Source organism: Myodes glareolus, chromosome 14 (genome assembly GCF_982192425.1).
Source record: "Myodes glareolus chromosome 14, mMyoGla1.1, whole genome shotgun sequence".
NCBI classification, from domain to species: domain Eukaryota; kingdom Metazoa; phylum Chordata; class Mammalia; order Rodentia; family Cricetidae; genus Myodes; species Myodes glareolus.
The window spans coordinates 75153479-75178121 of NC_142039.1; the positions used below are offsets into that span (position 1 = coordinate 75153479).

The window sequence follows — 24643 nt, forward strand, 5'->3', positions numbered from 1 at the left end:
TTGTGAATGCCACAACTTACCATACCTGCTTGTAAGCTAAATGTATCTCTTTCTCAGACTGTGTTCTTAGACATACTGTCTCTAAAACACCTAGGTATTGTCTAAGATGTTTCCAGTCTTCCTACTGTTAGAATCCGTTCTTTCCATGTTGCAAGGAGAGGGATGCTTGTTCTCCAGGCCACCCAGCTAGCTCAGCCCCGAAATAATCACACAGAAACTATATTAATTAAAACACTGCTTGTCCCATTAGTTCTAACTTCTTATTGGTTAATTCTTACCTCTTAGTTTAACCCATTTCTATTAATCTGTGAATCGCCACATGGTAGTGGTTTACCGGCTAAGTTTTGGCAGCATGTCTTACTCTGGTGGCAGATCCATGGCGTCCCCTGACTCTGCTTTCTTCCTCTCACAATTCAGTTCCATCTTCTCTGCCTACCTAAGTTCTGCTCTATCAGTCCACGACAGTTTCTTTATTCATTAACCAATACAAGCAACACACAGAGGGGACTCCCACATCCTCTTCGAACAACTCTAGACTCGGTATTCCTAGGATTCTTGCAGGCCCACTGCAAGCTCAACTAGTCTTAAATTCTGCAACTCTGGTGAAATACTTCCACAACCCCCTTTTATGTTGTCTGGAGTTCAGAATGACTCATTTACATACAGGCTGTTTACAAGAAATTCATTGAAGAAGTGTGAAGTCACAATAAAAAAAAAATGGATCTTGCTGTAACTTTTGTTTCTTGCTACAGAGTTCCCAAAACTTTTTCAGTCTTTCAAATGCTATGTCTTTTTGTATGCCAATGAGATGGTGGGTGGGTGGGTGGGGTCTCCTGGATACCTTCCAAAGGAAGCCTAGTTTGGGGGCACCAACCTGACAATGAAAGGGTTGGAACTTTTCCACCTTCCCACACGGAGCTTTGGAGCCCAGTGAAACTGAAGGAAGAGCTGATCATCAGTGACCAACGTAATGGGACAAAACCCCAATAGGATAAGGTTCAAAGGGCTGCCAACTGCTGAACACAGGGGAGTGTACAAAGGTATGAACAAAAGAGAGAGGCTCGCACTTGACCCCACGCTGTCTCTTCCATGGGGCCATTCCTGGGTTCTCATAACAAGGAGTATCATAGCTTGGACCTGGAATACCTAAGGGAGGCTCATAAGTTGGAGTCTTTGTCCCCATTCGGTGGCACTATTGGGAGATGGAGGAAACATCGGGAGGCGTGGCCTTATTGGAGAAAGCAGGTCATTGGAAAAATATATTCTCCTTGATGAATCTATCGGGACTCCGTGCCTGTCTTGATAATTTATAGTTTTCCTGAACTCCACCATCTCTGGACTGGTCTTGTGAGACAGATTAGCTATCTGTTCCCAGCTCTGCTGAGAGCAGCCAGATCCCAGAAGTCCAGGTATCTACTGACAACAGTGACAAGCCACAGGTATTCCTTTCGAGCAGTGATGAGCTCGTTGCTTACCACATTTTTCTCCATGATGAGTCAGCATTCTTGGAAGCCAGATGGACAGTTTTTAAATAATGCTGTACTCATGAGGCTATGGTGAAGCTGGACCTGAACAATTAGACTCAGTGACCAGTTTTTCTTCCTATGATAAGGTACACCCCCAGTTTTTTCAAAGATCATATATGATAAAAGATCATATATGATAAAAGGGTAGATTATTGGATCAACTCTTAAAAAAAGATTGAGAAATAATAGGATAAGAAGGCAGATTATTGAATCAACTCTTAAAAGACAAAGAGAGGATATAGATGTGAAAAGATAAAAAGTGTATTATTGAATCTACTTTTAACAAGCAACTACTAGTTCTAAATGTTTTATATTGTATTGAACTTGTATATTATATACAAATTTTGTATATTGAAACAAATTTGAGATAAATTTTGTTAAAACATACTGTACATATATTGCTACTCTTGTTCAAGGTATACAACTCATTGACAATGTAATGCAAATTTCTAGGGCTTGAAAATTATTATTACCAACTGTTTAGGATAATAAGGAAATACAGGTTAGTAGTTAATCACCTATTACAATCAAACTTGTAGTTACTTTAGGTCTGTTTTTGAAGTCAAAAAAGGATGATATTTTTAGATAGACAAGTTATCTTCAAACACTTCAATGATCTACCGAATATGACATTTAAGATGTTTTAATAACATAAGTTTTTTTTTATGACAATGAGACACATCTGCTCCTGGCAGTACCAATCTACTTCAGAGAAGATGATGGGCACTGAAGAAACTTCACAGAGACTTTATATTCTTTGTGGCAAAAATTAGCCAGCCACTGGGCAAGATAATGCCCTTGCCTCGACTACTGACAGTATGCTGTCCTAATTGGACAAGCAGGACACCAAAGAGAATGATGGCCAAACATTATCAAGACAAGGAGAGAGATCCCTTCAGAATATCCTGCTACACAGAAAGTCTGTCGGATATGCTAGGCCTGTGGAACAAAGATGGATGCCCAATGTTGCAGAGGAACCTTGGGTGACTGTCCAGGCAGCCAGATGTCTCTGTCATTTCTCAGATTTTTTAGAAGTCACTTGCTCGCACTTTATGTTTACTCTGTTATTTCCCTCTTGGATCTCTGAGGGAATTGAAGATGAGATAGTAATAGTTATAATTTTCCTTGTTTACCAGACACAGAAAAGGGACTCACTGAAGAGGTGTAAAATGTATATGGTTAAGAGATATCAAAAGATAGTGTTCGATGGTATTGCAAGTTAGAATAGAAAATGAATTAGGTATAAGATTTTGGATTCACCAAAATAAGATAGATAGTAGAGTGTTTTCTCTGAATTTGTCAAGTGCAAATGGACTAGACATTGTTGATGTACTTATTGCCTGTACATATTGTATATAGTGATTGTACTTATTGTATATAGTTTTTCTTATATTAGTTATAGCCTTTTATTTTAGAGAAAAAAGGGAAAGTGTAGTGATATTTTATTTGTATTTTAATAAATAAAGCTTGCCTGAAGATCAGAGTGCAAAGCTAAACCACTAGAGTCAGGGAGTGGTGGCTCACAGCTTTAATCCCAGGACTCAGGAAACAGAGGCAGGTGGATCTCTATAAATTCAAGGCCACCCTGGGCTACACAAAATCGATCCAGAAAGAGGTCCAGGTGGTGGTGGTTCATACCTTTAATCCCAGTGTTTGGGAGTCACAGCCTTTAATCCCAGCACTATGGAGGTGGAGATAGGAGTGATATGACTGGGTGGAGAGAAAAATATAAAGGGGAAGAGACGGGAACTCACTGGAGTGTGGAGTCTAAGGTTTGGGGGAGACAGTACAGTCTAGGCAGTCTGAGGATCACCACTTCGGTCTAAGGACTGGTAGAGGTAAAAGGTCTCTCTAGTGGATTACTGCTCTGCCTCTCTGATCTTCAGCTTTTACCTCTATATCTGTCTCTGGGCTGTGATTATCTGTTATATTATATATTATATACACATATAAGACAATTACCATCTTGTCCAGAACAACACGTGTCTGTGTTTCCAAGGCAATGCCAACATCAGCTGTAGCTTTAAAATAGAAGGCAATACGTCACCTTCTAAGGAGTGCAAAGCCAATCAGCACAGCTAGGAGGTAAGAAAAGTGAAGAGAGCTTCAGTACTCAAAGTGAGTAAGAAGAGCCGCGGGGGCCATTTTCAAAGCAGCATCTCTCCTCAAACAAAGAAAGCGACTGGATTGAACTGGAGAAATTGTGTGCATAACACACTCACTTATAACAGGCCTGTCAGTCAGCGTAGAGACCACGTATTCTTGAAGATATGAGGTTCAAGAACTGTGCAAAAACAGTGACTGGTGTCCACACACACACACACACACACACACACACACCCTGTACCTTTTACCTCACAGGAACAAACTCATGTTACCCCCAAATACCATGCTGGGTTGTTGTTTTGGATTTTCTCTGTATAGTTCTGGCTGTTCTGGAAATTGCTCTATAGCCCAGGCTGATCTCAACTTCAGAAATTCACTGGCTTCTGCCTCCTGAGTGCTGGGATTAAAGGCATGCACCACTACTGCCTGGCTCATCATCTTTTTATGATAACAGAACAAAAAAATCATAAACTGAAGGACATTTTTTTAAAAAAGTCCACTGGTTGGGGTCTGGAGAGATGACTCAGTGGTTAAGAGCACTGGCTGCTCATGGAGAGAGGACCTGGGTCCTGTTACAACATCCACAAGCCAGCCCACAGGGGGCAGCTACTCCATTTCTAGGCGGACTCTGTTGCCCTCTTCTGGCCAACACAGGTACTGTACACATGTGATACACTTAAACACAGGCAGAACTTAATATACTCTTAAATTTTTTTTAAAAAAGCAGCTGGGTATCTCTGGCTGGTTGGAACCAGTTTTAACTGGAACAAAGAACAACTTGAAAAGAAGCTAAAGTTATGAATGAGCAGTGACCTAGGCACATTCCCTTAAATGCCTAGTGGCCACTGATATAAAATAAAGATCTTACATGACTTTCTACCCCATCACATCTACACTGCAGCAGATACAACCAGACCCCTAAAATTCTCAGCCTAGGAGCCTAGGAGCCCTTCACTGAAGCTAAATTCCAATTGACCAGATGAATTCATAAGTGCTGGATCTTTAATCAGTAGGACATAGGCCTTGGCCAGAAACACAATTTTGAAATAACGTTAATGAAAATAAAATAGGTCACAGAAGAGATGACGCTGATGGAAAAGCTCAGAGCTTGGGTAAGTGCCACATGCACACTCTGGGCCTCAGGTAATAAAAGGCCACAAGGGTGGAGGTGAGACAGCAGAAAAGAGATTTTATTGTGTGGCATTTCCTTTATGCTTTATGTCTGAGTCATCAAAGAGCAGGGTTTGGAGGACATCTCTGAAAGGTACACGTGCCCCAGAGAAGGAGCGGACCAGAGACACATAGTTTCAGTAGAAGAAGCAGTAAGTGGGTACATTATCAAGGCAGAAGAAATGACACAAACCAACAGAGTTCTATAATTCATCCAGTACTGCTGTGCAGAAAATAGGGTCTTTTACATCAAGGACTCATTTTCCCAGCACAAGATTTTCCCTCAATGCTTTCACCTGCCATGTGTAGTTCTAGACACAATTTTTATGTGTGGTATGTCTCCTTAACACTGTGAGTCTTCACCTAGGGTTGTGTGTTTTAGTGATGAAACAAGCCAAGGTGACCATGCTTGGGAACATATTTAGAGTAGCCCAAATCTCATGTTCCAATGAGGTAGCAATTCCATGAAGTTCTTATGGGAACAGAACGAAGACCACAAATGAAGACACTTTCCAAATGCACTGATGGAAAATTAGGCAGATGGTTAGAAGAAAGTGGGGGATTTGGGAGAATCTCTCATGTGGGCCTCACATGCTGTCTGACAACACTCTTAGCTTTGGAGCTGCTGGAAGCTAGAGGTCTACAACTTAATGCATTTCAAAAAGCTCCCCTGAGCTGTGCATAGTGCATGACTTAATCCCAGCACTTAGGGTACGGAGGCAGGTGAATCTCTGTGAGTTCCAGGCCAGGGCAGGCAGAAATACAAAGTGAGACCTCATTTCAAAAAAAAGGGAGGGGAGAGAGAGAGAATTTCCCTGATAATCACAGGGAAGTTAGATTAGCTCAGACAGACAGAGAAGGAAATGAATGGCTACCTTGGAGACTAAAGACAACCCAAGATAAATTGTAATTTGGCTCTGAACCTACAACATTTCAACCTCTCCGCAATCATTGAAATTCTAATCAGTTAACTAGCCTTGCCGAAGGTTTGGCAGCAAGCATGGCTTCGCTCCAGGAACTCTCAGTCACATCACTTAACTGTTAGGGAAGACGAAAGGACCACAGCTAATGGGAACCGTAATCTGAGCTCAGGCAAGCATTCCAAAACAGCTGAAGAGCCAAATCACAGCGTGTCCGAAACTGTCCTTCCAGTCAGCCCGTCCAAGGCTCCTTCCCTGCCAGGAAGAGTCTAATTCAATTAGAGGAGGCTTGGAGGAAAAGGCTTTCACAATCTTGAGCCCGATTGAGCATCCTTATTGTCAACCCAGCTATTCTGAGAGATTCATCACTCACTTGTGTCAGGACATAAGGCCATCCTGGGGATGCTCAGGAAGGCTCAGTGGAACATTCTGGCCCACAGCCTGTGTTTCAGCGTGTGACTTACCACTAACCAACCTCACTGTGTCCCCTGCATCCACCCCTCCCAGCTTCTGCAGTGTCCTACTGTTCATCTTTAAAAAAAAAAAACTTATTTGTATGTGCACAATGTATATCAGTGTTTTGTATACACTGATGCCTGTGCATCGTGTGTGTGCTTGGTACCTGCAGAAGAAGGCGTCAGCTCTCCTAGAATGGAATTACAGGTGTTGTTAGCCGTCAGGTAGGTGTTGAGAACTGAACCAGTTCCTCTGCAAGGAAATGCTCTAAACCTCTGAGCCATCTCTTTAGCACCTACTGTACAACTCACATCTGTGTTGAATAAGACAGAATGACTGGTTAGAATTACAGGGTTGTATTTCATCACAGTAACATCAAAAGCAAGATGTGCACGCATCTTGTTTCTTTAGTGTTAGGACAGAAGGAAGCTGACCTGGTGTCTACCCTCAGAGTGCCAGCCTGTGTGAATGCAGGCTGCTGGGGGAGAATTGTCACCAACTGTTGGGAGCCGTAAATCCCCAGATCCTGAATTTCTTGTAAACAACTTGTTTTCCCCTGATCTGAATGCCTACAGCTGCTCTGAGCACGAGACCCTCGGGAGTTCCTGATGGCAGGGGAATGGTTTCTGGTGCGTTTGGCTGGGGCGTGGCTATCCCTATATAAACTGTGAGTCTTTGTGTGTTTCAATCTCCAGCCCCTTGCCTGGTTCACGAACTGTATGGAAGCGCATAGAGCGCAGACGGGCGTGGTGCGCCGCAACCAACAGTGTCACTCAACTGTGATCCCAGCATATTACACTACTGACCAAATAGGTGTGTCACATCTGTTATGGGGATAACCAATGGGGTGCAGGTGCCGTCCACCAGGTGACTCTGGAACCCAGGCTCTCCCACTTCTCCAGTTCAAAGTCTCACTGTAGCAACCAGTGGCAGAAGTAAAAAGGAGTCACGTGGTAGAGACTTATGTCTTAGTTACTGATCCATTGCTATGAAAAGACACCACGACCAAGGCAATTCATAAAGGAAAGCAGTTAATGGGGAGCTTACTTGCGGTTTTAGAGGGCAAGTCCATGATAGTGGTGGTCTAAATGAGAACAGTCCCCATAGGCTCAGAAGGAGGGCACCATTAGGAGGTGTGACCCTGTTGGAGTAGAGTGGAATGTTGGAGGAAGTACATCACTGGAGTGGATTTTGAGGTCTCAGATGCTCAAGCCAGGCCCCGTGTGGCGCTCTCTTCCTGCTGATCCAGATGTAGAACTCTCAGCTGCCTCTCCAGCACCTTGTCTGTCCGTGAGCCACCATGCTTCTTGCCATCGCAGCAATGGACTAAACCTCTGAACTGTCAGCCAGCCCCAATTAAATGTTTTCCTTTATGAGTGTTCTCGTGGTCACAGTGTCTCTTCACAGCAACAGCTTCCATTACCACATCATCCGTCAAAATCAGCCACATTGTCACATGTCACCTTGAGAAAGGTTGGGAGATGTCTCACTGTGCTGCTGCGGGAGGTGGCATGCTCTGTCTGCAAGTAGCTAGCAGTTTCTGCCATGTCTGGGAAGATAACTGCCCATAATTATAGCTATTTAGAGACTATTTTCTACGTTTGAGAATTGTTCTGAGTGGAATTTAAGGGAGATTTTTTTTTTTATTTATAAGATCTCAGTCTGGAAAAACGGGCATGCTTGCACTGTGGACAAAATGAGATTTGCTTTTCTTGAGACATTCAAACACTCAACTGACCAAGCTTGCCTTTTTCCAGTAACAGGGAATGCTGCCCCCTGGAGGGCAAGCGCCACAGAGGAAGGTCTGGTTTACTAGCTGAGCACTTCCCTGTGAGTGCACCTTTGTCTTAAGGTTTGCGGCAAAAATGAGGCAGACAGAAGGCCTTCTCTGTCCTAAAGTGTACCCTAGCACCTAAAGTGTACCCTAGCCACCTAAAGCTTGTTCATAGTTCATGTTCTCTTCCCTCAGAACACGTGAGCACAATCCAAGGCAAACTGAGGCAGCACTGGCAGGGAAAGCCATAGTTGACCCTGAGAGCTGCAGCCCCATAACCTAAAGGGTCAAAGTCATCTCATCTTTAAGAGATCCCTGAAATAGAGAGAAATGACTTCTTCTATTAAAACTGCTTATTGACATTTCCAGTGTGAGAAACAAGTCAGGTTCCAGTACGATGCAGCTGGCATGGGCTGCTTTAGCTTCTCTCTGGTTGTTCAGAACCCTGGCCCAGCCACAGAGAAATGTCCCTGAGGTCACCTGTACTGGTTTGTTTATATCAACTTGGCACAAACTAGAATCATCTGAGAGGAGGGAGTCGCCATTGAGAAAAGGCCTCCATAAGATCAGACTGTGGTAAGGCTGTAAGGCATTTCCTTAATTAGTGACTGATATGGGAAAGTCCAGCCCACTGTGGGAGGGGCCTCTTCTGGGTTGGTGGTCCTGGGTGCCCTAAGAGAGCAGGTTGAGCAGGCAGGAAGTAGCACTCCTCCATGGCCTCTGCTTCAACTCTTCCATCCAGGTTCCTGCCCTGTTTTATTCTGCCCTGCCGTCCTTCCATGGTAAATTGTGCTATGACCGTATGAGCCAAATAAACCCTTTCCTCACCACACTGCTCTAGTCATGGTGTTTCATCACAGGAGTAGAAAGCCTCAGACATCACCCCTGGGAGACTCTGTCTATGCGTGTTTAGACTCAGGGAGTTGTCTCCTGGAAGGCAGATTCTGATGGGTGGTTTCTATTCCATGAATAAATGTGCATCCCTGCCTGAATGGCATCGGTTGCTCCAGGATGGACTCCATGGTATAGGAATATGAGCAAGGCAAGATGGCCACATCCCTAGTAAATGAGTGGATTGAGCTGGGTCTGGGTTACCTCACTCAAAATGATGTTTTCTAGCTTCATCCATTTACCTGCAAAATTCAAGATGTCATTATTTTTTTCTGCTGTGTAGTACTCCATTGTGTAAATGTACCACATTTTCTTTCTTTATTCTTTGGCCAAGGGGCATTTAGGTTCTTTCCAGATTCTGTCTATGACAAACAAGGCTGCTATGAACATAGTTGAGTATATATCCTTGTGGCACAATTGAGCATTCTTTAGATATATACCCAAAAATGGTATTACTGGGTCTCGAGGAAGGTTGATTCCTAATTTTCTGAGAAATCACCAAACTGACATCCAAAGGGGCTGTACCAGTTTGCACTCCCACCAGCAATGCAGGAGTGTTCCCTTTACCCTACAACCTCTCCAGCATAAGTTGTCATCAGTGTCTTTGATCTTGGCCATTCTGACAGGTGTAAGATGGAATCTCAGAGTTGTTTTGATTGGCATTTCTCTGATGACTAAGGATGTTGAGCATTTTCTTAAGTGTCTCTCAGCCATTTTAGATTCCTCAGTTGAGAGTTCTCTGCTTAGGTCTGTACTCCATTTTTTATTGGATTATTTATTCTTTTGATGACCAATTTCTTGAGCTCTTTGTATATTTTGGAGATCAAACTTCTGTCTGATGCGGGGTTGGTGAAGATCTTTTCCCATTCTGTAGGCTGTTGTTTTGTCTTGTTGAATGTGTCCATTGCTTTACAGAAGCTTTTCAGTTTCAGGAGGTCCAATTTATTAATTGTTTCTCTCAGTGCCTGTGCTGCTGGGGTTATATTTAAAAAGCGGTTCCCTGTGCCAATGAGTTCAAGTGTACTTCCCACGTTCTCTTCTATAAGGTTCAGTGTGGCTGGCTTTATGTTGAGGTCTTTGATCTATTTTGTCTTGAGTTTTGTGCATGGTGATAGATATGGATCTATTTTCATTCTTCTACATGTTGATATCCAGTTATGCCAGCACCATTTGTTAAATATGCTCTCTTTTTTCCATTTGATATTTTTTGCTTGTCAAAAATCAGGTGTTTGAAAGTGTATGAATTAATATCCAGGTCTCCAATTCGGTTCCATGTCTTATTATTTTTACGTGTCTTTATATTATTTATTTATATTTCTAAAATTCCCCCGTGCCTATGCTGGTAAGAGGGTGATTTTGTCAAGGCCGGTCCTCGACGATCACTATAAAATGAATAACTGTATTAAAGAATTGAAGCATTAGAAAGATTGAGTACCGTTGCTCTAGAGGAATAATCCACGAAGTTGATCTCTGGCTACCACACACCTGAACACACACAAATTTCAAACTAGAAAAAAAATCAACTATAGTACATTGAATTTTCAAATCATTGCCAGACATGGTCTCAGATTTTACTCAGATCATTGTCACACTTTATGCCACCCTATCCACTCACCTGTGCAGTATATGGCTATGTAGTCAGAGACATCATCCTCAAAGTCAAACTTTAAATCACTTTTTGTGATGGCTATTCTTGGCTGTCAACTTCATCTACAGTTAACTAAAGCCCAGATGTCTGGGCACACCAATGAGAGTATATATATATATATATATATATATATATATATATATATATATATGTCATTTGAAATGGGAGGACCCACTTCTACTCTGGATCTTTCTTTGAGGTGAGAAGACAAATTTTTAATCCAGATCTTGTAAGGCAGAAAGATCCACCTTTAATCTGGACCACACCATCTGCTGGCAGCCTACGTAAAGGGCGCAGAAGAAGGAGCTCTTGCTCTCTCCAGCAAGTCCGTTTCTTCACTAGCATTAGCTCCTATTTCTTCAGGATTCCTGTGTATACTGAGGACCAACTGGAACATCCAGCCTCATAAACTGAATAACTACTGGATTTTTGGACCTTCTGTTGGTAGACAGATATTGTTGGACTAGCTGGACCACTGCCTGTAAGCCACTCTAATAAATAAATTCCAGTTCTATAGATAAATATAGGGATGATGGGTGGATGGATAGATTAGATAGATAGATAGATAGATAGATAGATAGATAAAGGGAGAGAGAGAGAGATTCTTTCTATCAGCTCTATTCCTCCAGAGAACTTTGACTAATATAATTTCGATAAGTAATTTCTAATTTTAGAAGATTTTAATTTTAATTATGTGTGCAGGTGCCCTCGGAGACCAAAAAGGATAGCAGAGGGCATCAGATCCCCTGGAGTTGGAGTTATGAGCAGTTGTAAGTTGCTTAACATGGGAACCGCATTCAGTCCTCTGCAAAAGCAGCAGGCTTTTAACCTCTGAGCCATCTTCTGGGCCCCCAATTTTTAATTTTTAGTAAAATTCTACTTCAAAAATATCTTCTCTTATTCCCTCATCTCCTGTGCTAAGGAACATGTAACCTACCCTATCTCCAAGCTAAATCAGAACTCTCAAGATTAATTCCAAACAGAAAATCTTTGCAAGTTAACATAAAGAGCAAAAATAAGAAAATGTATATATGCATGTATGTGTATGTATTTATGCTGGCTGGCACGCTGCAACAATATAAAATCACTTTGGAAATGAATTCTGGGCTGGCAGCACCCTCAATCCCAATATTCATATGGGTTTCAGGACTTTGCATATTCTGCAGAAAAGTTCAGAGCAATCACGGCTCAGACTTAATGAGAAGAGAAGGTTTGAAATGGTGTCTGCTGTTGCTTTGTTCTTACTTTGGTGGGTGGGGTGGCACATGCTCTTGGCATCTCATCAAGTCACTAAAGCCAAGGTGATCCCTAGGGCTCACCTGGCAGCTCAGGTCCCTGTGGGATGTGCCCTGGGGATCGTAATGCTTCTACTACTACTATAGTAGTGCTTGTTTCCTTATGTGGTTTCTTGGAGCTTCACGGAAGCTCTGTTCTCTTGATTTCCAATGGGCGCAAAGACCTCAGGGTAACATACAAGAACGGGAGTGTTACTATAATAAAACATACACCACTACCATTTTAATTGTTAAAAGATAAGAGAAAAGCTATACACATTTATTTAATTATTTATTCATTCATTCATTTATTTTTGGTGTGTCTGTCTGTTTGTTTGCAAGACAGGGTATCTCTGTGTAGCGCTGGCTGTCTGGAACTCACTCCTTAGATTAGCTGGCCTTGAATGCAGAGATCTGTCTGCCTCTGCTTCCCAAGTGCTGGGTTTAAAGGCATGCACCACCACTGCCTGTCTGGCAGTTTTAAACTGTAATAAATCTACCCATGTAGCCAGTTCACATCTGTCCAATTTGTCCAATAAGTTGGCTTGAGAGGTTTTGCTAGAAGTCCTGGTGAAGTCCACATACATACCAGAGCAACGCTAACAGTCTCAGGATGTTTCTATCTCTGTCGGGGCAGAGTGGCAACAGGCATGTCTTCAGACTTACCTTAGAAGTGTAATCCAGGGCATCATTTACTTAACAGGCATTAGAACTGTTGGACATTACTTGTCTTCCCCCAGTAACGGGAACTAAGCCTAGGACCTCAGGCATGTTACACAAATGCTTTACTGCTAACTTAATATTCCCAGTCCTGGAAATTACTTTTAAAAGAAAAGATCATTCTGGGTTAGTGGTTCACTGAGAATCCAGCAGTCAGGAGGGGGTAGCAGGAGTGAGAACTCAACACCAGCCTTGCCTGCACTGCCTATCCTGTCGGAGGGGTGTGCAGCTGAGAATGCAGTTCAGTTAGCAGAGTGTTGGCCTGCCTTGCATAAAGCCTGGATTCAATCTCTAGCACCAAATTCCCATTCATGGCATGGTAGTGCATACCTACACTCTCAGAACTAGGAAGGTAGAGAGATGGGGCTGGGTGCAGGGGCTGCATATCAATTCCAGGCCAGCCTGGTCTACAAGAGACCCTGTCTCAGAAAGTATTAATAGTAAAAAGACACCAACTTGGCATGTGCTGGATTTGGAGAAATCCAACTGCTATTCCAAATACGACTAATGGCTTTTAGAGATTTAGCACAGCAGTCCCCTCCATCTGAAACATCTCACGGAGTTCATCTGAGGCTCCCAGGGCACTGGTCTGAGAGATCGAGGCGAAGGTGATCTGTGGATATCATAATTCTGATGTTCTTCAGAGAACCTGAAACCATGGCAGTGGTCATTCCTAGGCATCTGAAGGTACCGGATGTTTTATACCACACAGAAGAATAACCCTGTTTCAATGAAATTCATGATTTCACCAAATCAAACTCAGAGACAGAGTGGACTTCAGGACTGGTGAACTCCACTGAGGGATTTTCCCACCATTCCACTTTTGGAGACAAAGAGAATTACTAAAGTCAACTCAGACTATCTTTCTGGGGCTCACTGGGCATTCATGAGTAGAATGTCCTTTATGGAGTTTTGAGTCATGCCTTTTAGTTCAACTTATTTCTTTTCTGACTTTTAATACAAACTGGCTCGAAGGTCAAGATTGACATGATTTAAGAATGGAGCCAAATGCTTGTGGCTTCACCCCTTGCTGCAGGCCTGAACACAGTCCTCACATCCCCAAGAACAATAACACAGTGTTCTTAAGTTCCAGTCAGAGACTTGGCACAGCTAACACTGGAGAGCTCTTGCTCCAGAGATAGGTTGGAAAAGAAGTCTTTCTTTCTTTGTGGAAACTTGTGGAAGAAAGATGTTCAGGTACCTTTCTAATTGAAAAGAGATCTAACTTGAGCAAAGGGTAAGAAAAAAACCCATGATTCTTTATCTCTTGGCTATTCGATAATAGATTTAAGGAAGAAAGGTAGAAAGAGTCAACTAAGGTATAGGCACTGTCCTACTTCTGTATGTAACTACTCATTAGTTAAGTACTCTGACAGCAATAAGATTTTACTTACCCTGACTGGCCTAGAACTCTCTATGTAGACTAGGCTAGCCTCAAACTTGGGGATTCTGCTACATCTTCTGCCTCCAGAATATTGGAATTAAAGACACATGCCACAATACCCAGACTTGTTTATTTCTTAACTATTTGCTTTTCCTTCCTTCCTTGCTTCCTTCCTTCCTTCCTTCCTTTCTTCCTTTCTTTCATTCCATTCTTTCTTTTTTTCTTTCTTTCATTCTAACAGAGAAAAGTGGAAGGGGTTGTTCCTTTATTTATAGTTTTTGGGGTTTTGGTGGTGGTGCTTAGAATTGAACTCAGGACCTTGGGCACACTAGGAAAATGCTCTACTACTGACCCCAGCTGCAGAGAGATGTTGGGGGATATTTGATCATACTGTGTGATGATGTCTTTGTTTTACCTCACCTGCTTAAGGTACCTTCTGATTGGTTCAATAAAGAGCTGAATGGCCAGCAGCTTGGCAGGAATAAAGAGGTGGAACTTTTGGAAAGAGATTCAGGGGAAGAATCTGAGAGGTGGTAGGGGAATTTACCAACAAAATGTGGTGGAAATCAAACTTATGATACCAAGGAGAGGTAACGAAGAGTATGGCAGAATGTAGATTGAATATAAATGGGTTAATTTAAGTTATAAGAGCCAGTTGGGAATAAGCCTAAGTTAAAGTTGTGGTTTCATACTTAATAAGAAGTCTCCATGCCATTATTTGGGAGCTGGCAGTCTAAAGAAAGTCTGACTACACACAGAGAAAGATTTTAACAATACATTGTCTTGGATGCTAAAATTTATACTGTGCACTAAAGGAAGAAACTACTATTTACTCTCAGCAAAATATTTATTTTAAGGTAAATGATTTTAAGGTTCTTAGGCTTACATGTTTGCCTTGCTAATGTAAATTGCTCCTTCAAGGACGAGAGAGTCTTAAAAGATTACTTTCCAACCTAAGTGTGTAATTCTATTAACTTTAAAGGTAAATTTTGCTTTCAGTTGAAGCAACCCCAGTTAAGTAGACAGGGCTTGCTGTTGCTGCCTTTTGACAGCTGCATTTTTGAGACACAAACAGGGCTGTTCCTGGATTTGCATAAGAATGCTGACCCCCCCCCCATTAAGTTATCCAGTCTAAAAGACTAAACAGTTTTGCAGGTAGAAAAGACTATGGCTCTCACATTTCCACTCTATTTTGTAAGCAGTTTTTATTTTGTTGTTTTGTTTTTTGAGACAAGGTCTCTCTATGTAGCCCTAGCTGTCCTGGAACTCACAATGACCAGGCTGGCCTCAAAATCACAGAAGTCTGCCTGCTCTGCCTCCTTTGTATGTAAGTACTTATTTGCCATAATAAAAATAATGTAAATGGTTTTGTATGTAAGTACTTATTTGCCATAATAAAAATAATGTAAATGGTTTTCCTGCTTTTTTTTTTTGAAACAGGGTTTTATTTGGTAGCCCTGGTGGGCCTACAATTCACTGTATAGACCAGGCTGGTCTCAAAGTTTGAGAGCTCCTCCTACCTCCTCTACCTTCTGTGTGCTTGGATTAAAAATGTACACACTAGCATGAGCTAATTTTTTTAATTTACAAATTTTGTGTTCAATACATGTGTATGTATTGGGAGGAGTATGTGCTTGTGAGCGCAGGTTCCATGGAGTCCAGAAGAGGGCACCCAATGCCCTGGAGCTAAAAGTACAGGTGGCTTGAGGCCCAAGACATGGGAACCAGACTTGGGTCCTTTGCAAAGCAATATGTGCTCTTAGCCACCAAGCAAGTTATCCAGCCTAAACTAATCTTTTGTAAGTCAATATTTTATTGTAATAGTTACATATTAGACAGGAACAGGTCCCAGACAGAATGGAGACGGGACCATCAAGCAGGCAGACTTTCTTATACTGGCAACACCTGTAGAGTTCTGAATGCAAGCTTCAGTCTGCCAGGGAGAAGAGTGTTCCCTTGTGAGAGTAGGGAGAAAGAGGTGTACTGCTGGTTTGAATTCAGGTTATGGGAGGACAGAATGAAGTGTGACATGGGTATAGGAACTTCCAGTGTTGGTATTTCCCCAGAAGGGAGTCTGGAGTGGTGACCAGTGTGAGAAGGAATGCAGGCATGCAGGCGATCTTCTTAGGGTAAATGTTGTTCCCCATCCTAGACATTTTTCTGAAGGCAAATACCATTGTTGTGCTTTCTACAGCCTTGAACTTGCTGTCCACGGTACAGCACTCTGCTGACAAGACTGGTGTTACCAGAGGAGACAGAATAGTAAAAAGCAGCCTTGCGCACCGTGTACTCAAGAGCTAGGCTGCCCTGAGTCTCTTGGTTTCCTCTTCAGCTCCTCAGCACTAATCAGGAGAGGCAACTTGGGAAACCTCTAAAACGCACAACTAGGCAACTGGCCCAAGATTGGCTGCTACTCCCCACACAGATCCAATTCTACTGTGGCAGGTGTTTGGGAAATCCCACAGACATTTCTAGATATGGGACCTCTAGAAGAACAATGGACCTCATTAGTGTGTCCCCTAACTGTCCTGCCAGCTATAGCCTGTCTCTGTATAGGGCATCGCTTTCTGGAAGAGCTCATTCCCATATGGTTTTGGCTCTTGGCACAGCTATGAGTGGAGAAAGGTTGCCACTGGGTGTGGCCCGTCAGCTCCTCACAGCAGCTGTGACAGAAAGATGCTACAGGAGGGTCTGGGCTCTAACAAAAATCATGGTGAACCTCAGATGGTATTCTATAGTTATAGAATAATAGTTTAAGATACGTTACATTTGTTTATGCTGTGGAACATTTGTTTAATGATGCAAAGATGTACTGCATTCTTTTATGTTGCATTTGTTTAACTTTCTGAAGCTTTGTTACTTTGACTGTCTAAAACACCTGATTGGTTAAATAAAGAGCTGAACAGCCAATAGCTAGGCACGAGAGAGAGAGAGGATAGGTTGGAGTTGGCATGCAGAGAGAATAAATGGGAGGAGAAGTCTAGGCTCAGGAAGAGAACGCTAAGCTGAGAAGAAGAGTGAGGAGAAAGAAAAGTTGGAGAGGAGGAAGGACCACAGGGGACAGCCATCCAGCCATCCATGAAGTAAGAAGAAAAGAAAAATATATAGAATAAAGAAAGATAAAAGGCCCAGAGGCAAAATGTAGAGGAAAAAACAGCATAGTTTAAGTTAAGTTGGAAAGGCTGGCAAGAACCAAGCTAAGGCCAGACATTCATAAGTAAGAATAAATCTCCCCATCTGAGCTCCCAAAATCCAGTCAAAGAGTGGGAGGAGTGAGAATATGAGCAAAGAGGTCAAGACCATGATGGGGACACCCACTGAAACAGCGTACCTGATCTAATGGAAACTCACCAACTCTGGCCAGACAGGAAGGACTCAGCATAGGAGCAAACTAGACCCTCTGAATGTGGCTGGCAGTTGTATGACTGGGGCAGACTTCATGGGCACTGGCAGTGGGACCATGATTTATCCCTGCTGCTTATACTGACTTTTTGGAACCCATTCCTGCGGGGGGCCATCCTGTCCCGCAGGAATGAACGCCACCAAAAACGAGAATTCCTTCTCTGGTCACATCTTTATTTGGAGCATTCCCTTGAGGAAAATTGGGGGAAGGGAAGATAGAGCAGGGACGAGAGAAAGCTTAGAGAGAGAGGAAGTAGGGTCCCGAGGCATCTGCTTTTAAACGGTGGAGCAGCTTGAACGCTGTCCTGATTGGTTAATGCCATTCTGCTGGTCTGAGCATGTGCAGGCAAGGGTGCAGGCAGGGTTGCTCAGCCCCACGTGGCTACCTCCAAACTGCAGGACCACCTGTGCCTCCAGGTGGCTCCCAACATCTCCCCCTAATTATTGTCTTTAAGAGCAATAAGGCAAAACTATTTTCCAATCTGGTCCCCACCTAGACGCAGCATGCCAAGGATATCTCTGCTCCCACCCATCTCCAAGGAGGGAGAAAGGCAGAATAGAGTCAGTCAGAAAATTGTTAAGAGATAAGAGGTTGCACAGGGTGTTGCTCAAGTCGATGGTGTGAAACAGCTGCTCTTGGCACTGCCCAGAAGGTCATCTCTGCTGTCTCCGCACGAATCTTCCACAGCAGGACACTCAGCATCCACTGGGTCATCTTCTTTATCTCTCTGGTCGGTCTCGCTGGCATCCAGATGTATGTCAGCATTCCTAGAAAAACATAAACAAAACTCTCCTCCCAAATTAACATTTAAGAGTACTAAAAACTCTCAGTGTAAAAATTCAGCACAATCAGTACTGGAAGTAGGCTGGTTTTGAACTTAGAGACTTGCAGGTCTCTGCTTCAAGAAGCAAATCTTGTTTGCCTGTACCAGCAAAATTTTGAATTAAAAATTAAGTGTAAAGAATGCAAGAGAAATCCTTTCTCTGGGGGAAGCTTTCACTGGTAATGTAGTCCCCCTCTATTGTTTAAAAACCAAAGCAGTTGTCACTGGGAATTGAACTCATGACCTTTGGAAGAGCAGTCAGTGCTCTTAACCTCTGAGCCATCTCTCCAGCTCCCCTATTCAGATGGAAAAACCTCTAGGTAACATTGTTTATTTCACCCGTTGCCAGGGGCAATAGGTAATGGTAACCAGGTTGACGCGCCTTTATTATGATAATTAGGACCAGTTCTTTGAGGGAGAATGGGCGTAGACCATCGATCTGGCTACTTCCTGCTGACGAAGGGACGTTGTTTAGGGGATAAATGTTTTTATCTGACTGAATTTTTGGCGACAAATGTTTTTATCTGACTGAATTCTTGGCGACCTTGGCTGAGGGCGGCGGCAGCAGCGGACAGCGGCGGCTGCCACAGCTCCGCCTCTGAAGCCCATAATGGCGCGCTCCGCATGGCCCAAAGGCATGGCTCCGCCCCGGGCCGTGCGCGGGCTCGCCGTTTCACCTCAGGCAATGAACTCGCACCGCCGGCTGTGAGCCTTTTCCAAGCTCCGGCGAGGGGGGGCATCCGCCCACCCGTGGAGGGCCCGGTCTGCCCGCGCGCGGAGCCCCGTTCTCTGGGAACTCATCTCCGCCCGCCCATGATGCTATGGAAACACAGTTTTTCTGCAGAGCCGATTCAGCTCCTCTCTGCTTTCTATGGCGCCGCTGCTCACCACGCAGCTTCCGCCTCAGTCAGGCGAGTCCGCTCAGGTGCTGAAAAAGTCCTCCAAAAACCATAGCCCCGCCAGAAGGCCGGGACATATAGCCTCTGATGTCACACGGACTTTAGCCCGCCCGTCGCCATGGTGACCTGGCTGTTCGTAGACCTCCAGCAAACTCCCCGCCAGCAACTGGTTGCGTCTCCCTCCTGAGTAGCTGGGATCACAGGTGTGCACCACCGTGCCTGGCCCACTTCCGTGTTTCTAATCAGGCATTACCGCTCAAAGGCGGGCCGGCTGCCGCCAGCACTCTCAGCACGATCAAGCAGCTTGTCTTTCTCAGTCAAAAATTAAAGTTTTTTGTACGTGAGAGCCAGAGACTGAGCTCTCTTAACAAAATTAGGCGAAAATCACCTCCAAAAGCTCTGTGGCTCTTTAAGAACAGGGAAGGCAGTGATCAAGTTTGCCTCCCTACGAGACTGTTGCCTCCAGTCTCTATCAGCGAGTACGCAGGTGGACGGAGAGGGAGCGGAAGCCGCGGTCTCCCGTACCCCATCGTCCTCAAAGTCCCGCCTTAGTTACCTCGCCTTTTTTGCTGCTGTTTACATTCCTCCTGCACTGAACTTAAGGGATTTTTCTTCCCCGTTGCTTTCTGTACCTTCTTTCAGATACCTTAACTTTGATTTTTTTTTGTATTTTCTTTTCTATTTAGGCCTATCCTTTGAAATTCCTTTTTACATTTCTTTTCCTCCCCTTTCTGGGGATTCACAGACGTCACTCACCGCTCCATGTTCTCAGAGTTCTGAAATTCAAGGCTCTCTGTGCTGGTGTCTGATCTTGGCTTTTTCTCCCGGGCTTTCTCAGGGTCCCCCGGCGTAGTTGTCAGGGTCCCTCAGCGTCCCGGGTTTCGGCACCAGTTGCGGGGGGCCATCCTGTCCCGCAGGAATGAACGCCACCAAAAACGAGAATTCCTTCTCTGGTCACATCTTTATTTGGAGCATTCCCTTGAGGAAAATTGGGGGAAGGGAAGATAGAGCAGGGACGAGAGAAAGCTTAGAGAGAGAGGAAGTAGGGTCCCGAGGCATCTGCTTTTAAACGGTGGAGCAGCTTGAACGCTGTCCTGATTGGTTAATGCCATTCTGCTGGTCTGAGCATGTGCAGGCAAGGGTGCAGGCAGGGTTGCTCAGCCCCACGTGGCTACCTCCAAACTGCAGGACCACCTGTGCCTCCAGGTGGCTCCCAACACATTCCCTTTGGATGGATACCTTGCTCAGGCTAGATATAGTAGGGAGGGCCTTGGTCCTTCCTCAAAGCAATGAGCCTTACCCTCTCTGAGGAGTGGATGGGGGTGGGTTGAGGGAAAGGGTAGAAGCAACGAGAGGAGGGGAAGGAGTGGAAACTGGGATTGGTATGTAAGATGAAAAAAGATAGTTTGTTTTTGTTTGTTTGTTTTTAAAGAAAAGAAGAATAAATCTCCATATATTTATTCGGGAGCTGGGTAGTGGCCCCCAAAGAGTAAACAACCACTACATCCCATATGTAACTGATATCTCTTACATGCTCTTAGAATCTTTATTCACTACAAATTTCATATATTGATGTATTTTTAATAGCCCCAATTCTTTTTTTAATTTATTTAACTTTATTTTATGTACATTGGTGTGAAGGTGTCAGATTCCCTGGAAGTGGATTTATAGACAGTTGTGAGCTGCCATGTGGGTGCTGGGAATTGAACCCGAGTCTTCTGGAAGAGCAGCCAGTGCTCCTAACCTCTGAGCCATCTCCCCAACCCAACAGGCCCAATTCTTGCATATTCTATGAAGATAAAAACTAGAGCTGTTTAACGTTGCTGTCATGGTTTTTAACAGATTCATTGCCTTCTTCTATCAAAATATATTATTTGGATAATGGTTTTATTTGTTTGCTTGTTTTGCTTATCCATTTTGTAATAAAAAGATATTGAGGAGGGTTTCAGTTGGGATGCTTCACTCGCTATTCCTTCCAACTGTCATTGAATCATATTTTCTTTAAAAAATAAAGCAGAGTCTTGGTATGCCGTCCAGGCTGGCTTTGAACTCATGATCCTTCTATCTCAGTCTTCCAAGTGCTGAAATTATAGGCATATACCATAACTTCTCATTTGCTTACCTCATTATATTATATATATACAACACACATGCTATGTAATAGATAATATATTCCCAATTAACAACAGCTATGAACATATACCTCACTTGTTTATTGTTGGAGACTATTATTTTAAGGAGTGTGACTTTTGTTAATGCTGCATTTGATTAGTTGAGAAGCTATGATTCTTTGCCTGTCTAAAACACCTGATGGTCCTAATAAGAAGCTGAATGGCCAATAGCACGGCAGGAGCAAGGACAGGCAGGGCTGGCAAGCAGGGAGTATAAATAGAAGGAGGAGCAAGGAAAGAGGAGCAAGAGAACAAGGAGAGGAGGACATCAGGGGCCAGCCACCCAGTAAGACATGGGGAAAGAAGCAAAGAAAGGTATAAAGAAAGAGAAAGATAAAAGCTTGGAAGCAAAAGGTAGTTGAAATAATAATTTAAGAAAAGCTGGCCAGGGCTGAAGAGGTGGCTCAGCAGTTAAGAAGAATGCCTGCTCTTCCAAAGGTCCTGAGTTCAATCCCCAGCAACCACATGGTGGCTCACAACCATCTGTAAAGAGATCTGGCCTGCAGGCACATATGCAGACAGAATACTGAAAATACTGTATACATAATAAATATACAAATCTTTAAAAAGAAAAGAAAAGAAAAGCTGGCCAGAAACAAGCCAAGCTAAGGCCAGGCATTCATAACTAAGAATAAACCTCTGTGTGTGATTTATTTGGGAGCTGTGTGGTGGGCCCCCTAAAAAGCCAAAAGGGTAAAAAAAAAAATCACACAGCAGTTTGTATTCAAGAACATTTTTTTTTCCCGACACAGGGTTTCACTGTGTATCTCTGGCAGTCCTGGAACTCCTTCTGTAGACCAGGCTGGCCACAGATCTCTGTGAATTCACAGACTGTCTTTACTTTCCTGAGTGCTGGGATTAAGGATGTGCACCACCAATTTTAAGAATAACATAGAGCTTGAATAGAGATGGTTCAGTGGTTAAGAGCACTTGCTGTTGCTCTTCCTTTCAGAGGACGCAGGTTCAGTTCCCAGCACTGACATGGCAGTTCACAACCTGATGTAGGATGTCCTTCTGTTGCAGGGAAGGACCTGCTTGTTCATCCTGGTCACCCGGCTAGCTTAGCCCCCAAATAACCACACAGAAACTGTGTTCATTAAATCACTGCTTGGACCATTAGCTCTAACATTCTATAAATATAAAAATTCTCTTCCTGATTGACTACACTTTTAAAATTTGGACAGAGTTCTCCAAAGACTCAGTCAGATAGAAAAGGATTGCACAGCTTAGAGTGACCTTTCATATTTAACTTTAAAACAGTAAAATGACCCATTTATAGCTTTTAAAAGTCCTACGAAAGAACACAAAGAGGAATTTATGAGATGAGGTATTGGAGATAGAGGAAGTGAATGAAATGTTGAGTAAGCATGTGTTATAGACATGGACACAGTCATGTAGAGAACTTCAAGATCTCCAACTCATACGACCTTGTTGCAAAGATGGTCCCCTATACTGGCCAGAATAAAGAGGGTGACAAAGCTGTCCTCAGAAGTCCAGGGGTGATTGGTCAGTATGTGCAAGCACTAGCAGCTGCAACTTTCCCACTCCTGATGTTTACAGCTGGGGACTGCTGGAAGGGACTCTCGCAGGCCCAAGCAGGGCAAACACACTCTGGCAGGCCTTGCCCTTCCCCCAATCCCTCTGTCTTCCTAAAGCCTAGTCCCTCATTTGCCCACTTCCTGAGGCTGACCACCAAGGTCCACCTGTAAAAGTATTGAAGCCCAGCAATCAAAGCCCCCTTCTGGATGCCCTAATTAAGCTGCCCAAACAAAATTAAACAGCTCACCCTCACACGGGGCTTCCCCTTTCCTTTATAAACTGCCATTACCTATGGGCCACCCCTGTCTCCTCTGTCCCTCTGTGGCAAATAAATGTCCTTGGTACTGAGTACTTGGTCATGGAGTGTCTTGTGCCTTGTCCCATTCCTGTCCGCCTACAGAGCCCTCCTACCATGACTAGCTAACCTGCCCCACTGTGCTGTACCCAATAAATGCACCAAGGATTCAGGTTGCAGCACAATGAAAAACTTCCAACTTGATCCAAGCTTTAAGGTCTGTGTGTCTGTGCATCTGTTCCTGATTCATTCCCTCACAGCCTAGACAGGATTCCAGGATCCAAGCAAGTGGGTTCTCATCTGTACTGGCAATCGCTAGAAGGGTGTCCCAAGTCCTTAAGCACTAGAAGGACTCTCCTTTAGGCAACTGGAACATCTTTTTCCTCCTCTTTGCTGAATACTTGCAAAATGCAGGTGCTAAAGCACGATAATAGCTTGAAAACCTCAAGTCACTGAGTGACAGCAGCATAGTCTTCTCCTCCATACATATTTAAAGTGGGTCCCACAGCTGTCAAATATGCCCTGAATGTGACAGAGTAAAGTACTAAACCCCACTGTTGTATGGGGCCAAGTAACCCAGATAAGAAGCACTTAACAATGAAGATATCAAAACATCGGAGAGAGTGACGCCTTATGTAATTTTGCAGTTCATTAAATGCTGATTCCTACAACCCTACAGGTGACACAGTCTGTCACTTGCTAGACTTGGTGGCACAGGTCTGTGATCTTGGTTTCAGGAGAGACCAAAGCAGGAGACTCATAAGTTCAGGGCTAAGCTGGCCTACATAGCATGATCCCATCTGAAAATAAAAGACAGCTGGAGAAGTGAGTGACAGACCACTTGTCCCGCACAAGGAAGGCTGTGTGTCCCATTCACAGTATATCAAAAACATAAGCTTCTTTAAGTAAGGACATTGGGATGTAGTGTGTTCAGTCACAATCACAAAAACATTCAATGTAGGGGAGTGGAAATGTATCAATCTCCATTTTAAAAAAATCAAACAAACAAAACACACAAGGGCAAAGGGAAAGGGAATGGTTGATGAAAACGTAGAAAATAAAATTTGTTCAGTTGGAGCATCCAGTTCTCCCCACATAGTTCTGCAAACACCATTCTCTCTCTCTCTTTCTCAAATCCCCACCCACTCAGAGAATCTCCCAGCAAAGGAAAGGTGTCAAAAAGCCCAGTTCTCACTCTTGCCAGCCATTGCAGCTCCGCCCCCCGCCCCCACCCGAAGCTGCCAGAAGTCCAAGTCCCCACCTAAGCGCTCAGCTTTGGACCATACTTGGGCACAAACCCAACTTGTGGTGGACATGTCATCACCCCTTGCCTACAATCAGTAAAACCTCCCTGCTTTCGTTCTGGTGTGCAACTTCTCTGGCCTCGATCTCTGGGACGGGAGAACCGGCCTGGAAGTTGCTTTACTTAATATAAAGTCAAAGAGACAGGAAGATGGAGGGAGGCACAAATGGTTGCTCCAAAAGGACCCGGCCATTTGCAAGCAAAACCGCATTGCTGCGCATTTAGGGACTGGCAGGAGCAGCTCTCTCGAGATGAGGGTTAGGCAGAGGCTAAGACAAGGATGTATGCTCAAGCACAAGCCCTGACTGCTCCTTCCTGGTTGCATACAGTTAGTTCCCCTT

At 43.8% G+C, this 24643-nt stretch overlaps 1 pseudogene; it reads right to left on the minus strand.

Moving 5' to 3' along the window:
• Positions 1-18765: 18765 nt before the first annotated feature.
• Positions 18766-18943, minus strand: LOC148119917 (Nuclear RNase P; annotated as a pseudogene).
• Positions 18944-24643: the final 5700 nt, after the last annotated feature.